Source organism: Bombus flavifrons, chromosome 9 (genome assembly GCF_040668555.2).
Source record: "Bombus flavifrons isolate JBK064 chromosome 9, iyBomFlav1_principal, whole genome shotgun sequence".
Classification (NCBI taxonomy): Eukaryota; Metazoa; Arthropoda; class Insecta; order Hymenoptera; family Apidae; genus Bombus; species Bombus flavifrons.
This window is the reverse complement of record NC_138450.1, coordinates 13,126,277-13,139,340: the sequence shown is the minus strand read 5'-3', so window position 1 is coordinate 13,139,340 and position 13,064 is coordinate 13,126,277. Positions and strand designations below refer to the sequence as shown.

The following is a 13,064-nucleotide window of genomic DNA, read 5'->3' as shown; positions in this document are numbered from 1 at the left end:
TCTCCCCGCCTTCTATATTCCACGAGACTCGCGCTCTTGCGCCGTGTGAATTTGCATCCCTCAGAAGCAGGTAGGTTAAGGCAAGTACATTTACGAGAAGATGACTAGGCAAAGTAATGCACGTCTGATTGGTTATTTCGCACTGATCACTGGATACAATTATGCAACGATGAATCTAGCACTAATTATGAGAAAGTACGATAATTATTGTTAGCTATTATAAAAACATAATTAATTATGCGTGTATCTACGATCGTTGCTTTGATCAAGCGAGCCACATTTATGGAGAAAGTCCCTGTACGTTGTATAGAAATATAGCTTAATTTAATTTGTAATTACTACTGTAAGTAAAAATTTAAAAATCGTTTGTAATTAATCCACGCAACACAATTAGTTATATTTGCGAGCAAGCATTTCCCTGGTTATACGCTCGTTACTTTATGTATTATACTAATGAGAGGCGTTTCGCTTTTATCCTCCATATATTTCACGAAATTTATATGGAATAACATTCCATTGAAATATACCACAACAAAACTAGCGAAAATTATTTTTCATTGAAATATTCGACGATAAAAGTACCAGAAATCATTTTCAATTCATATCCACAGCTATATAATACGCAGCCACGACGTGATTTTATCAAACAGCCACAAATCTACGGCACAGACAGCATCATTGTGGCGCACAACAATGTGGCCCCATTATATTGTCAACACTGGCATTAGCTTCATCAAGTACAAATATATCTCAACACCTGTCTATTCAGCTCAACAGCAATTCGTAACTTACGATGCGTATTATTAAATTTCAGCTTCTATTAATTGACATAATTATCGTCTAATTTTCTACATATATACTTTAATGTACCAAGATTCTCATTTAATTAGCACACTAACAATAAGAGGATTTAACGATCGTGGAAATGAAAAACAAAGTGTATTTGAATATTCATTTGGAAATAAACTAGCTTGAATGTAAAATAGCGAAATTATATTTGTATTGTTTCATAGAGTCATTTCGAACCGAAGAGCTTTCTGGCGTCACAAAACAAAGTGAATTGAATAAATTACGTTGCAACTTCTACTACAGTTCTACTATTTTAGTATCAACTACTTTTGAACTGATAATCATAATGTTTTTTTTTTTTATTTATTCTTCTTCTATTAACAAATATAAATCGATCATTTCGATTACTTTGATAGTTAGAATATTGAATACAAAATCGGATAGAACAAAAACGACACGGTTTATTAACATAAATTTTTCAGTTACCAAAGTTAACAAAGTGAAGCGATAAAAAATTTCCTTTCTCATATCCCAAAGGAAGATAACAAATATTCCTTGTAATTACCGTTTCGTGGTAAAAATAGCAAACGTACTAAAATATTTCGTAATAAAAATAATATAAATAATCCTCTACTCGAGCATTTTTCGGATTCACGCAAAAGTACAATTTTACGATGAAAAACAGAGTGAATGTACATTTTTGCGAGACGTACGGCTACGTCTTGGGTTATTCATCGGAGAAGTTCGATACGGAGCCGAGTGTAAGAAGTTTAAACGTGGCGAGCTTATCGCGCCGCGGTTCCCTTCTTATAGTATTTTTCCGTGACTTATGCGAACACATATCGGCCAGTGATCCAGCATTTTCGCGCCGAGTGTCTGTAAACCACGCTATCCCTGGCAACTTTATAAAATATCGGCCATTTCAACTTTTCCTACGTACTTGTACCACCGCGGTTTCCAGGTATTAATCGCGTTATAAAATTGATCACTGGTACGCTCAGGCCGCGAATATCAACTGCGAACGAGCATCCCTTACTTTGGAAAATTTTATAAAACCTTGTACGATTATGTTCCGATCTAACGATATTTCGCTCTTTTTTAATAATTTATTCCACGTCTTTTGAGGTTGTTTGGAAATATTGCAAATTAAAATGTATCGTTTATATTCGCTGATGTACAATACGACGTCCAATCATTGATTATCTATTTAATTGAATTAGTAATATTCTGTAATGAGTCTATAGTTAAGAAACTTTAATTAAGAAATCTTTATACTATTTACCTATTTTGAAGATGGAACGTTCGATCGAGGAGCTTCCGAAGAAGACAGCAGGATCACGGTACCAACGGTATTTCAATCTATAACAAAAATTAATCCATAATTAATGACAAGAAACAGTTACATAGAAAAGATCATAATGACATTTTTACGGCCACTGTAATTCCCACATCTCGATCTTCCTAATCAACAAAATATTAGAAAAAATGTAAAAGAAATCACAGAATATTTATAAACGCTTCGTTCCATCGTTCGCTGTTCTTATGACGAAAATCCACGGAAATGGAAAATCTCATAGATGGAATGTATACGCGAAAGCGGTCGTATCTTAATCGCTGCTACAAAGTGCGGATTTCAATCGACAGAGAAGCTACCGATACCCTGCCGTACCTAATTGGTTCTGATCGATCCGACCCTCGTACTAATTAGTAAGGACGAGTTGTTAACGAGCCTGCCCCGTCGTTTGGCTACAGAGTAGTACCAGGTACAGCCGGCGCGTATGAGAGCAGAGGAAAACGACGAGGAAAAGAAGGAAACGCGACTGGGCGGAAGCGGGTGTCGCTTCGGGCGAGAAGATGATTCTACAGAGCGATTCACGTGGTTGGAACAAGCGTTTTTCGCTTCCTTTTTTTCCCCCTTTCTACCTTTTATTCCCTTTATGTTGTCAGCGGAGAAGAAAGTTTAGAAGAATATGTTTGGAAGGAAGGAGTGATTTCTGTTTCTCTCTTTCGCAATGTCTGTTCGTACACTTTTGTAGGTTGCATTTTTCATAAAAATTTCTCTTTTGGTACTCTGTATATATTCCGTTTTTAGTTTCACGTAAGTGGAAAAAAAATTTTTGTGGAAGAAAACGTTAAGGAGATGATTTGAAATATTTCTTTTCTGACGCTTCTTGGTAGTCTGGGTTAAATTACATTTCTCGCAGAAACTTCATTTTTGTGTTGCGCGTTCTTTGCTCTCGCGCGTGCATAAATGGAGAGGAAATGGTAAAAAAATGGCGAGAGGGGAAAGAGCGAGTCAAAGATGTTTTTACAGGTTAAACTTTTCACGAAAATGTCTTGCCCGTGCTCTATACCTCTTTTGATTTTATTTTTGTGTAAACGGAGGAAGATTGTAGAAGAAAATATTAGATAGAAGCAGTGACTCGAGAATTTTTTAATAGCGTAAATTTTTCGTAAAAATTTCTGTTTGTCCTTTTGTGTCCTTTCTTTTTTCTAATTCTACGCACACGAAAAATATCTTTTTCGCTAATCTTGAATTACGTGCTCGTAGTTCTTTACAGATCGAATCTTTTCATTCAAAAATGTCTTTCTTGTATTTCGCGTCCTAAATGGCATTATAATTTCTATGCTAGACTCGACAAATACTATTTTTCCGGGGATTTTAAGAATGGATGGAAATGCGTATGTATAACGTAAAAAATAAAAATGTCGAGAAATGAAACATTCGAACGTTTCGTGATTTACACTTTTTTTTTGTCTCATTTACATCGGCAAAGTAGATTTGTAATTTATTATAGTTTTTTAGTTATTGCATTTACGCGTTCGTTTAAGTATCCATCGCAATAACATTGTCGTATCTTGAATAAAAGATGAGGTGTTACCACTTTGAAAGGTACTCATTACCTCACTATTCTACCCTAATATCTTTACACGCAGAAGGGTAAAAGGAATCGATATATGGAAAAAAGGGATACATCAATCAAACTAAAGGAGTAATTTTTCGAGATTTTTCCTCGCGCTGTTACGAAGAAAATGGGGTTAAAGGAAGTGGAATTTCCTTAAACTATTCGGTTCTTTAATGCGCTACCAAAAATGACGTACGGCTCGTCTAGTCGCTGCGTGACTGCGGCTATATACACAACGAAGTGCAATTTTTCATAACAAATATAATATAAACCACGAGAACATATCTTACGAGTCTGACTTATGGCTTCAAGTCGCAGCAATGCATTCGTGAAATATAATAATTACACATTCCTGGTTTAAGTAAAAGAAATCCAATTTTTTTCACCACTTACGTACAGGAACTTCCAGTAATTTTCTGCAATCTCGACTTATATTAATAATCGTTGATATTGCAAGGTGATAAATAAAAGAAATACAGCAAGATTGAATGTAAATAATATTCTACATATTATAAGACAGAAATTGTGATTCGAAAATTCAAAAATTACGTTTCTTCAAATTTTAACTCGAGATAAATGGTTGAAGAAAATATCGAAAAATTTTGACGAAGAAAAGAAAGTTGAAGGATGGATTTTTATCCGTGAAGCGATAAAGAAAAGCTTCTGAAGAGAAAAGAAGGTCAATCTAATCGCTGGCAATATAATTTCTATTAAGATCGATGTCTCGCTGGACAATTAATACGAGGCTATTTTCTCAGTGCTATCTGACGCATAAATCACAGCCCAACGTACTTGCAGATCTTAACGTTCGATTAAACCGAGGGCACGCAACTAAGTACACCGAGAAAGTTTGTTTAACGTGAAAGTGTCCCAGGTCTTTAACGATAAAACCGGCCGACGTGGAAATTGTTTTCGGGCAAATTTGTTTTTATGGACGTGAAAAATCGCTACTAAAATACAGCCCATTGTATATTATAAAACAATTAAGTATTTACTTAAAGGTAAACGGTAAAGTTAATGCATCAAGGATATTAAATCTTTAGTATTTCGAACAATGAAATTGAAATGTTCAAAAAATTCAAATCTCTAGATACTCTACTATATCCTTGTTAGAATCGTGGAATTAATTTATCGAAAAATTGGGGATATTTAAAATTTGTAGGGGATTGAAAAACGATTGGGATATTTAAAATTTCAACCACGGTATTCATATTAAATCGGGATATTTAAATCGGAAAAATATGTTCATAGACCTGCGACACGACTATTTGTTTCGTTAATTGCGAACAAGTAATTACCAGTCAGCAACACACTTGTCAAGATAATTCGAGAGGACTCGTTGTGCGTTTAATGCTAGCAAATGGGATCAGCCGCTTCAATTATCCTGGCGACACGAGTCGAAAAAGCTTGGCTTGCTGCTCATTAACAGGAATTAATTATTCGATGGAACATAAACCGATTACCGATGACGAGAAACTCACTTTACGACGGTTCTACAACATTTTCATTCTTTTCAAATTAAACTGTTTGTAAAAACTGACCGTTTTCGTGATCGAAAATCAACGAGCAAATGTATAATGAGCGAATGAAAGAGATTTAGCGATTAAATAGTTAATTTACGATATTTCCATTTAAGCAGAAATCAGAGGTAACTGGAGAAATATATGGACGAAAATTACGAAGGTTACGAATAGAATTGATGGAGGAATAATCAATATTAATGAATCTCAAATTCTGTTTCATCGTGACAATATTCGATCGCAAACAATGAAGAAATATTAGATAGAATAAAAAAGTGTAATTGGAAATTATTATGGAAATTATTACGTCATCCATTCTATTCTCTGTATTTGTTGTTAGTATCGACAAACTTTCATTTATTTCGATCGCTATAGAACGATACATGTAATAGGTTATTGTCAGCACCGAAGATGTAAAATTGATCTGGTAATAACGATCAATTATGTTTAGAATGCATATACAGGGTGGTTGGTAACTGATGGTGCAAGCGGAAAGGGGGTTATTCTACGCGAAAAAAGAAGTCGAAAACATAGAATAAAAATTTTTCTTTTTATTTTTTAAATTTTTCCATCGAGACAACGATCTACAGTGAGATCCGTTATAACGAGACGCGATAAAGTGCACGCGTACCGAGCGAAAATTCAAAGTCGATTTTCTCGAAAACAAAGCCTCAAACGAAACATTTTTATTCTATATTTTCGACTTCTTTTTTCGCGTAGAATCACCCCCTTTCCGCTTGTACCACCGGTTACCAACCACCCTGTATATAACGTGCTCGCTGAAATAGTATATTTAAGTTTCCTTTTCGTATAGCTACGAACATTTAGTACAAGCGTATCCATCATATCCTTTTTTAACAGTAGGAATTTTAAAAGGACGTAGAAAATATGAAAAAAATATTCAACGGAGGAATTAATAAATTATCAACGTTGTAAAACATTGGACGGATATATCGGAATATCTCAGAAGTGAGAAGGTTGCGTTTAAATAAAGCTCGATTTCAATGTTAAAATTAAATTGTCATGGTACAAAACGCACTTGAACATTTTCAAGTAATTTGAAAAATCAATTTGTTCGATTGGTTCGGCTAATAAACAACCGGCAACTCGATCGAAAACTTTCGCCAACTATTTGGCTTCTTTACGGTAACTTCGAGCACGCTCGTGATTTTTCTTCTTTAAAAGCCACGAGTCGGCTTCGTAACCGCTGCCAATGCGCCGTTTAATGCTTTTTCCTCCTTTTTCCCCCCCGTTCCTTTACCGGAAATAAACGGAACACGTAATAAGAAGCTTTCCTCGTGCAGCTTGCGGCTCACACGTCGTAGTTTTTCCGCGGTCGGTGGCGCAGTTACTTGGGGATTTTGGTAATTAGCCAGGACGATATTTCACTAACTGTTACCCGAAGGAAAGTTTAATAACTGGGGCTCAGTTCGAAATCTCTCTAAACGGTTTTTCAACTTTCAATAACACTTCCGCACATTTCCACATCTATATATCGAACATTTTCTGCGGATTAATTATTTCCGATCTAATTGAAATAACATTTCGATGGATAATTTTGATCTTTTATGTACGTACTGCATTCGATGATTTTCGAGCTGGTTTAAACTTTCAATCACACTCCCGAATATCGTGAAACCTGTGGATTAAAAATTCTTTTAATATCCTTCGTGCAACTGATTGACAAACATTTCGGTGAATAATTTGCATTTTTCATGTACAGTACTATATAACATGCAGTACTGTATGTCCAGAAATTGTCAACCTAAATTAAATTAAATTTCTCTAGTCACTTTGTACCGTTATAAATTATTAATTGATTAAACAATAAATATATTTGCTTTTGATAAAGCTGCTCTCAAATTTTAGCATGTACATCGCATCTTTAATAATCAACTGAGAAAATTGCTATTAATAATTGATAAAGAAGATCGTTTCTTTCACAGACGAGAGTATTCTGTTCTGAGTAAATTAACTCGCGTTTATGAAAATTAATAGATATTATTCGACGATTATTACATCGATGTAACGATTTTTCGGCGATGCATAGAAATAATTCAAGAGGTGACAAAACGTCGGCAGTTGCGTTTGAAAATAGACGTGACTAGATGCAGAGAGAAAAAGACAAGCGAGCAATGGATTCTGGTCGATTTGTCGACCGGCAGTTTCCCGTGGACGTTCGTCAACCTCGAGGATAATTGCTGTCAAGTAAAAGGGGCGCGATGTTAAACTATATCTCGTCGAAACAACCGCAATTAAGGTCGAGCGTCCCTCGAAATGGCTCTAATGGCTCGCATTACATGCAGGTTACATGATCGTGTAAAACGTCACCACGAGGCTAAGCATTGACCTACATGGGTCTATGATTTTTTAAATGCTTTCTCTTTACTAGTGTGTGTCGAATTTCAAAATACACTGGGTGACCTGGCAATTTTGCCAACAAGTAAGTTTATATTTTAGAATAAAGTTTTCGCATAGGAAGATTCATTTATCGAGAGAAATATATTTGAAGGTTGATCGGTTTCGCGTATATGAAAAGGATACCTGTACGTAGGCTGAGATACGTTTAAATAACGATAAACTTGCATATAATTTTGTTAACGAAAGAAGAACTAGGAAACTAGAAAGTATCGATAGACAAATTATTCAATTCTATTAACTGTTCAAATAAATAGAATATTTCTTCTTAGTTTAATTTCTATTTTCAAACACCATCCCTTCTGGAGTACCATAAATTATAACATTAGATTGTCCGGAAAGTGTCTTTCTTTCGCAAACGTGTTTTTTACAATAGTACACCTTCATAGAAACGTGAAAGCAAGTCTGTGAAATGTCGCGGTGTTTATCTGAACGGAACAAAATGTACGTAATTCGACAAAATAATATAAAACAAAAAACGTTTTGCGTCAATTATTTCCTTATGATACGAAAGAAACTTTTCGGACAACCTAATATATTTCCTATGATTCGTTTATTTTCTATTTTCAGTCGACAAAAATATTCCATCGCAATTAGAATAAATATGACAGTAAGATATTTGATCCTACTAACTACCAAATATTCTCTTCGAGTTTAGTCTTCGCTGTGTATGTTATTTCACGTTTCCGATTTCCTCCTGCGTGTAAGACCCTTTTCAAGTTTCACCTCCTGTTGCATGTCACCTTATACGTGCAATGAAGCATGATCATGCTCGCAGGTAATTTAATTTAAGCGAAGAGACACTTACGTGAAGTTGCTTCGTAAAGACACTTAAACGAAGCTTTATAACTCATTGATAAAAACTACCTGTTGCATTTGATAGTAGTTGATAATTGGTAAATGAAAAAGTTTCATTACACATAATACTACTATTTGTTCGGGGATTGGTTCACGAGAGATAATAACTTAAGCTAAATTTGACGTTAATCGATAGAAGTGGTTGGAAGCTAAATAGTAGGAAATATATGTATACTTTTAGCTACCTCTTTTTAGTAGATAGCTATTTAAATAGATTGTTCGATACATCTGTAAAAGATAGCTGCGAGACATCTGCAAACCTAAGCGGTCAAATATTTCGAAAACTGAAATATTCCTGGAAAAAGAGGCGTCCAGATTTGGTAAGCGAATATTTTAAGAGAACCATTCCACTTAATAAAATTTCGTTTAACTCCACTCAAACAAGCAGACAGAGAGGAAAGTAGGCTGAATAGAGAAACCACTAAAAATGAAATGTTGTAAAAATGCATTTTCTTGAATTCAGGTAAAATGCTGTAGGTTTGCTGTTGAGAACCAAACAAACAATTTTATCAACCAAAATGGTCTTTCTTTCAGTCGAGATATCTTTATATTATTCCCTTTTTTTTAAAAGAGATAAAACCATCCTCTTTTTTTTTTTGTTGGAACGAGTTCTCATCAAATTCACTTTTTTATAATTCTCTAAACGAAAAATAAAATAGCGTTTGGTCCCACTGATCACTTCCGCCGTCATAATCGATAATAACGAAAGGTACACGTGACGTTAATGTCATAATTAAAAAAAAAAAAGATAGAACCTCGTTACGAACAGAGAATTTTGACTTCTAAAATACAACATTGACATTAAAAAAAAGCATATCTCAGTGATACACACTTTAAAATAATAATAAATAAAAAAAACAGTCTCTGAAATACGATTACCATAATAATACAATATATCGATAAAAGCACAGATCAAAATCCAATGTCCAAATCGATATCAATATCCAAACTATATTTCCACGTCCTAGTTACGCGGATACTGAATCTACTGTCAATTTTTTCGTATTACTTCAAACTAACTTTTAATTGATTAATTTTAATATAAAGTTAATACTATATAATACATCAGTAGCCAAAAACCTCAACGTACAACCCCTGTCACATAATCATACCCCAAAAATTTCACTTTCTAAACCGCAATCATCCCCGTCCAATGACATCATGAATTCACACCCACAATGCCACGAGCAATTAAAAGGGGACCGAGTCTCGTTTAACACGACACGTGTTACGCCAGTCAAGAGGAATGTCCATCGAGCATGGCAATGTCCTCCGCATGAGATGAGTCATCGGATCATTGAGATCTCTGCTTGGATCAGCCGGTTTATTGGGTTGAAGTGTAGCCGAGGAAACCGCTGCACTGTTGCACCCGGATCCGCCGATTCGAAATTAACGAGATTCGTTCGATCAATTTTTCTATTCAAACTTCAATCAACGCTTCGAAAATTTAATATTATAAATATAATTCTTGTTTATTCGTTATCTGTTACAAAGGATGAGTCCTTCATCCGATAAACGAATTATTCCCATAACGAGAATAATTCTTGTTATGTAACCTTTTTAGTCACATCTACTTCGACCAATTATCAATCTCCGCCTGTTATTTTTCATTAACAAAAAGATAGTATCAAGTACTCGTGTCGATGACAATTTTTCACTCACAAAGTTCGTTTTCAGGAAAACTGATCAGAAAAGATGAAGAATTTACTTCGTTTGTTCGATTAGCGTAAGTGCTGAAAATTTGATTATAGTTTCAACGTGTTGTTAATCGAGGAACAGTTATAGATACAGTTATCGAATTCCAGTTCTCCAAACTTCGCGCCATGAAATTTCTAATCCTTTAAACTCTCTTAACTAAGCACCCAACTAACTTCCAATTAGTTCAGACACCTGCTAACAGCAGTACAATAAGTTTACTATTTTTATTTTAATCGTAATGCTCGCCACTGTTAACCAACTAACTTTCCACTGACAATTTTTTCTATCGATAATAACAGTTAAAAGATCTATGATGCGTCTGATCTGTGAAAAAATTCCAAAAGCGACTGATTGTTCTCTCAATTTAACGAATATTCCGGATATCGGTAAAGATCAATTGATTTCTTAATCTTGCTAGCAGAGGCTTAAATATTCGTGACAGTACGTTCCTTCGTATCAACTGTCTAACAGACTCGTCATTCAATTTTTATTCTATTCATTACTTGCAGATCCCTTCGTCTTATTAAATTTCCCCAACGTCTTTAGCCGATATTTCCTTTCTATCTGCCGCCCTATCCTTCATCCCCTGGATATTTCTTTACTGACTCGTCGCCAAAAGATCGTCCCAATAAGTCGTCGAAATGGTGTCACATTTCAAACTGGCAGCTACTAAGCAGCAGACTGCGCGGAGACTTGCCAAACAAGGTTCTCGAGCAACGGGCAAGTGTTAGACAAAATCGACGAAAGTTTCCAACAAGTGTGGAACAAACGTAACTTTCTGCGACTTTCTTCTTGGCCCGATCACCCGTGGATTTGACTGGGAACACTTTGGAGAACAGAGCGAAGTAATTTGTAAAATTTCAACTTTCCACCAAGCCATATGAATGTCATTTCTGTTTCCATTTCTATTTCTTATTACTTGCTTTATTACATATCGGTGATCAATATTCCTTGACAGAGGAATTAAATTAATTAAATTCCTTGAGAAATTACCTTGACAACTGGCTGTCTTCGATGCTACCTATTGTATTATATTTTTCTAATAATGTTATCATAATTGTAATTATAATTTTGTCGATAACCTAGGAACGTTTCAAATTCGAATTGTCTCAATGACAAATAAGTATTTCGGAGTAATCTATTAGGTCGTCCGAAAAGTTTCTTTCGTTTTATAAGGAAATAATGGATGCACAACATTTTCCATTTTATATTATTTTGTCAATGAAAATAAAGATCACACCGCTCGACAGATTAAGTTTCATGTCTGTATAGAGATACATCGTTGTGAAAGACGTATCTGTAAAAGAAAGACACTTTTAGGACGACCTAATATTAAAAAGGTACGACATCTCGGAGAATTCTTGAGGAATTATTGGACATTTTTATAAATTTCTATAAATCGAGCAACTTTTCCGATTCTTTCCTATTTTATTTAATTAAATCGCGAATTTAAGCTACTTGTTCGATATTCCACGGACTCTTAACCAACTTCGCAACTACGTTTGTTTTTAAGTACGCACCGAGAAAGGCGAACACTTCGTCCGATCAGACCGGAAAAACGGCAACAGGAGCGAGCAAGTTTCCTTTGAACCTGGCTCTGTTCTTGCTTCATTTTTCTTGCATTCAGTCAGTCTGTTCATTAAATTCGCATTTTCGCGCAGGAAATATCCAGGCTCGATCGAAAACCATAACCGCTGACAAACTATGCATCGAGTCACGAAGAGAAACAAATATTTTCCATTCCGATAATTTACTATTATCTGCTCGCTATATACCACAAATATGTTTTAGAAATGGCGCCAGTATCAATTATGGGTAAATATTCATAATACCGAAACGTTGTCCATAATTCAATATATCGATGATATCGTTAACATGCCGACAAATTCCATTTAATTAACAAATATGCTAATACACGCTACATCCTGCGAACTCTCGTGTTATCGACTTCTAAACAATATTATTAATGTTTTGATAAATATCATTGAACATGGATAATCTGAATATCAAGAAATATCGATGATCTTTAATAACCTCTCAAGTATAATTTTTATTTGCTCCATCGCGCTGCTCACTTTTCTTCGTTCCATCGGCGAAAAGAACGTCGGCCTGTCTTTGCGAATCGGCGAAAGCTCACAGCCATCAGGTTTGTTTGCCCATTTCCGAAGCGGTTTGCTCGCTCATCGACGTTTTAACGATTAAAAGCTACCCACTCCTGCGCTCTTACTCGTGGTAACGTGAATCTTCGCCGAGATTTATCCGTTTATTGACATCTACGCGATTACAGGAGCTCTTCGCGCCGGTGGCAGAGCAACGATTTCCACGGGATCTTTGACCAGGGTAATCTTTTCACCGAGAAAAATTGTTACATCGACGCTTAAGGCCGGTAAACGTCGACCGATTTCATCTTGGGATGTTCGATCTCGCGTGAAAGTTTCGAGCGATATTCATGTCCTACGAATAATTCAGAAACTTTCTGAATAAGGGACCTATAAGGCTTCTTTTAATTAATAAATATCAATTTGCAGTATAGGTTTTGTTCGTTACAACACATATTTTACAAATTCGATATATAATATTCATTTGTGTGGATGCCTTTCTTTATCCAAATCTGCGTATTTGTTGTTAAAAGAACACTGCATTTCTTACGACCTTCGAATTAATTAATCTCCTCCGTTGAAACTGTTTCGCTCGAAGAAGATGAAAATCTACAGACATAAGAATGTTTTTGAATTATTAAGAAACCGATTCGAATATCCAGAATATCCTTCTCAACGCTTTTATAAATATTACTATGGAAGAGGAACAAAAACTTTTGAAAAAAATGTAACAAATTTCTTTTAGTTTCTATTTTTGTTTTTTTTTTTTCGTTCGA

At 35.1% G+C, this 13,064-nt stretch overlaps 1 protein-coding gene across 3 annotated transcripts in view; it reads right to left on the bottom strand.

Moving 5' to 3' along the window:
• The window catches only part of Con (leucine rich repeat protein connectin), a 350,962-nt gene that overhangs the window by 159,178 nt on the left and 178,720 nt on the right, over nt 1-13,064 (bottom strand). For all 3 annotated transcript variants that reach the window (XM_069120653.1, XM_069120652.1, XM_069120654.1), the window contains one exon: nt 2,072-2,148. The gene's annotated coding sequence lies outside the window, so the exon portion shown is untranslated. The remainder of the gene's footprint in view (nt 1-2,071; nt 2,149-13,064) is intronic.